The sequence below is a fragment of the Limulus polyphemus genome, unplaced genomic scaffold (genome assembly GCF_000517525.1).
Source record: "Limulus polyphemus unplaced genomic scaffold, Limulus_polyphemus-2.1.2 Scaffold1418, whole genome shotgun sequence".
Taxonomy (NCBI): domain Eukaryota; kingdom Metazoa; phylum Arthropoda; class Merostomata; order Xiphosura; family Limulidae; genus Limulus; species Limulus polyphemus.
Genome location: NW_013667028.1, coordinates 251,813 through 256,837, shown reverse-complemented (window position 1 = coordinate 256,837; position 5,025 = coordinate 251,813).

Sequence of the window (5,025 nt, the reverse complement as noted above, 5' to 3'; positions counted from 1 at the left end):
GTTACATCAGAAGAATCCAGTGTACCCTCTGTGTAGGGTGCAGAGTTATACCACAAAACTCCTGTGTAGGGTGTAGAGTTACACCACAAAAATCCAGTGTACCCTCTGCGTAGGGTGCAGAATTACACCACAAAAATCCAGTGTACTCTCTTTGTAGGGTGCAGAGTTACATCACAAAAATCCAGTGTACCCTCTGTGTAGGATGTAGAGTTACACCACAAAAATCCAGTGTATTTGCCGCATCCTGTGATATCGTAAGATATTCTCCTGGGTTGTTGATCATGGGTTGAAATATCCTGGCTTGTTGATCATGGATTGAAATACTCGATGCTTTCGATCAATTAATTTGTGTGCTTTTGATAACATCACTGACTATTTTTGTAGTCCGAGTGACAAATCTTTGAATTCTGTGAGTACATCAAACATTAACTCCATATTGGTTACTAAAGAAAGATCAGTCACGTTCTTTCAGGCCTCGGTACTGAGCTCTTTCTAATGAGTTACGTTTATGGCCATTCTGAGAAGCTTCACAGTGTCTAAACAATGAAGGAAAATCCCGTCATACAGCCCTGACAGAGCGAGCACTAGATGTCACCCACATCACTCCCAAAACACGACAAACTTTTAACAACTGCATGTTCAACGAAGCTGCACAGTCTGTTAGTTCATTGCAGTTTTTTGGCGATGCACTATGTAAGCTGTATAGTTTATCAAAGAAAATGTTCATACCGTACGCTTCTGACAGTTTCATCACAACATCAGACACTGCAAATCGGACGTAGAAACATTTCTAAAAATTTGGTCGCTGCCCCAGCTTTGCTGCCTAACACATTTGATGCATCATGCAAGCAAATGACAGCCAACAGTCTTTTGTAAAACCAAGATTATTCAGTCTCGTCAGTAGAGCTGACACAATGTCTGCAACCAAGATTATTCAGTCTCGTCAGTAGAGCTGATACAATGTCTGAAGCAATGGCTATTTCAACCTCAACAAGAACTAAAAACACGCTCGTGGCTGCATCTGCTCCTGGAAACTGCATCCAGATGCAAATAATTAAAGCTGTTTTTTATATACTGATGATGATTCCTCAATCATTATACCAATCTTGAGTTTTCTGCTTACTATTTCAATCACTAATTTCTCTCCCATAACATTAGCGATATGAATATTAATGTCTGCACAAGAATGGTCATTGTGTAAAACACGTCTCATGTCAATTCCATTGAGCACTTGAGGATCTACAGGTCAGTAAATGGATGTTCAGCTACCATGTTTTCCAATGCTGTTTTGGTAGCTGCATATGTAATTTCTTCGGCTTGTTTGTGTGTGCAGTGCTGTTCTTGTGTTTGAATATTATATACCTTAACTGTTGTTGCTGTTTCTGTGTTGTCTCACCAGTAGCTTCCACACTGCCATCTAGTCAGTCGCGACATAAACCGAAGCCTTGCGTTTTGTCAGAACCTAAGGTTGAAATATTTTCACACAAACCAAGTGTATCTTGTCATGTGTAAAGCCACTTATATTCACGCAATTTTTCTTTAAGCTGATCAGAGGACCAACACTTGGGGATATTAGTGATGTCAAAATTGGGTACAGATTGGTTTTTCGATGTTTGCATCGGTGTGTTTACTGCGTTCATGAATATTTCTTTCTTCAGTTATGGATACTGAACAGGAACCTGACGCAGGCCTTTCACCATCAGATTCAACTTTACGTTTTTTTTATTATCCACTTATCGGTGGCTAATTTTATTGTCACTTATTTTGTAGTAAGAAAGGAAAATTCACACATGAACACAAAGTATCCCAACAGTTATTAAAGTCCTGCACGAAGCACTGCAATGACAAAATTGTTCTGACGAGTATACCAGCAGCAACTGATTTCAGAGTTGGCTGCGTCACGGCCGTAACCCACTATTCTGTGTTATCAATCTGTTTCATCAAATGTTATCAAATATTCGTTTAAAAAATACCACATTATTGTACCAAAAGAACTAAATATATAAAATTTAGAAGAAAAAACTACGTGAGCATAATAACCTTTTTATAAGAGTTTATTTTCAAACAAGTTGGATAGATTGAGTAAGAAATTTGATATTTCTGGCAACTCTGGCTGATTACCAGGCCATGAGACGTTTGATGTTGAACAAGTCTTAAACACGTATTAAACTTGTAACACAGACGTGACAGACCGTATGAGATGTGGGGGTGAGTTGGAGAAGGAGGGTTAAATAGCTCATTACGATAGCGTGCATAACTGTGGCACTGTGCATTTAAAAATTAGTAAAATTTTGCTCCTTTTATATGGGATAATGTTATCTGTAATCACACGCCCCAACGGGATGATCATGCACAAGAAGTGGGAGGGGGGTATGTAAAATGCCAAATTAGATAAGTCGAGGTACACGTACCCCACGCGTTACTCTCCACTTTGAACGCTGCCTAAAACTTTTCCATCATAAAAGCGTATGTATGTTTAAAAGTAGGGAATTGGTAAAAGAAATGACAAATGTCCTTTTGCTATAGTTATCTATTGCTCTAGAACATTCCCCTATGGTATTACTGGCACTTTCTCATAAGAAAGAATACTTTAAAGAATGATATATTATTTAAAGAAGGGCGGCGATCTTCTCCACTGGCGGGTCATTTGATACCTTGAGAATACTCCTCCCTTATTTTTTGATTGGAATGAACAATTGTGACGTAGGTAATGTACACGCCCTGAAAAATATAATTTTGCTAACTTTCAACAGATTTACAGAGATCTGCAGATTTCTGAAGTCCGCAGACATACCGCCGTGCCACTGTGGGGCGCAAGGGTAAGCATTACCATTATAACTTGTGATGAACAGAAGAGTTAGCGATTTTAGAATGATAAAAAAACGGATAGGTGGAACTTTTCAGTTGAATTAAGTTAGCTCATAATTAAGCTCTTAATACGAACCTTTTTAGTTTACAAAAGAGTTGATGTCGTTCCAGGAGGGTGTATTAAATACTCTTTTTAAAGATATTCTTCCATAGTTAGCGGAAGTGATGATCTGATGTCAGCATCCGGCGGTAGGAGTTAACTCTAAGAAACTCTGTCACGAAGATTAGACGGCTAACTAATTTAGATATGAAAGGGAGAGAAATCGATAAGACGCTTGGATAAAGAAAGTATTGATCAATAGTTACGCATACAGCACGATTGAATCAACAACCACCACCGACAGTAAAGTGAGAGAGAAAATTAATATAGGAATGGTAACTAACCACTAAAATCAATAAAATGGATCATTTCCAAAGAGCATTTCCACTGACGGCTAATTTCCCAGCAACAAGTAGAATTTTGTTTTGCCCGCTAATATTACAGCAAGAATAAAATAACGAATAAAAATACACGTGTATACGCGAAACAGTTTTGCGTCGCATTTCGATTATTTAGTGTTTTTTTTTTCCGGTTAAACTCCGCGGTTCGATTCCCCGCGATGGGCTGTAAAACAGACAAACAAATGGCTAACATACCTAGATGAGAAAACACAAAATATTCTTATAAGCAAATCTTTTTTTTCTCTTGTTAATATATTCACCCCCCCCCATAGTGGCTCAGCGGTAATTCTGAAAGCTTATAACGCTAAAAATATGGTTTCGATACCCGCGATGGAAAGACCACAGACAGCTATGAGTGTAGCTTTGAAATTAACACCAACAACAAAAAAACTTAATGCGTTGTTAATCTAATTTATATGCGTTGGAGTTAAATAATAATTTATGAAACAATTTTATCTTTAATATATTTTATTTAAATAGTACTATTTAAAATTATGATTGCCAAAGTTTTAAAAACGTAAAACAATATTTTTCCTTTGATGTTACATAAAATTTATAATAATTTTTTTTGTTCGAAGTTAGGGTCATATGAAAAGTAAAGTTTTCCTTTAATTTCTAGCTGAATACACGCGATTACGTTTTGAATGTGTGCTAGGCTCAAAAGATCTAAGGTTCGAGTCGCAATATGACTCTAAAGACGCTCCGCATTTCCAGCTGTTATAAGTGACAGTCAATCTTGCTATTCTGTTAACCCTAAAATTATGGTGCTTTTTTTTATACCACTCATTGCCTGTGGGTGGGGGTCCACATACTGCATTATATTGAATACTCATTTGGTTTTGACTGTTTCAACATTCAATTCGCGGGTTCGAATCCCCGTCACACCAAACAAGCTCGCCTTTTCAGCCGTGGGGGCGTTATAAAGTGATGGTCAATCCCACTATTCGTTGGTAAAAAAAGTAGCCCAAGAGTAGGCGGTGGGTGATGATGACTAGCTACCTTTTCTCTAGTCTTACACTGCTAAATTAGGGACGGCTAGCGCAGATAGCCCTCGTGTAGCTTTGCGCGAAATTCAAAAAACAAAACAAAACCAAAACAAACAACATTCAATGTACAGAATTAGTCTGAGTCAATGGAGCTAAAATGTCCTTAAACAGATATATTCAAAATAAATTTTACACTATAATTAAAAGTACGAAATGTGTTAATTATTTACATTTAGAGGTTACTGAGTTTGGCCAACTTTATTTTCTAAGATTTTACATACGGTCTCCCGGTGAGACATCGGCAAGTCTCGTGTTGCGTCAAACGTGTCGCACGTGGACTTGCATTGTCGTGGAGAAGAAGAACACCTTTCCGATTGACGAGTGAAGGGCATTTCTGAGAAAGGGCTTGATTTTAAACGTTCCAGTTGCTGACTATAGATCTCTGCATTGTCAGTCCGCTGTGGATTGAAGAGTTAGAAATGAATTACTCCTTTGATGTTCCACCAAATCCAAAGCATCACTTTCTGCGGATGGAGTCCAGGTTCTTGGGTCGGAAGTGGTTTTTGTCAAGGACTGAGCCATTGTTTTTGGCGTTTAATATTCGCATAGAGAATCCATTTTTCATCACCGCTGAGAATTTTGTCTAAAAATGGTTCATGAGCATTACGCGCCAGAAGAGACGAAGTAACGTTGGCACGTTGGTAACGATGATCATCGGAGAGTTCGTAAG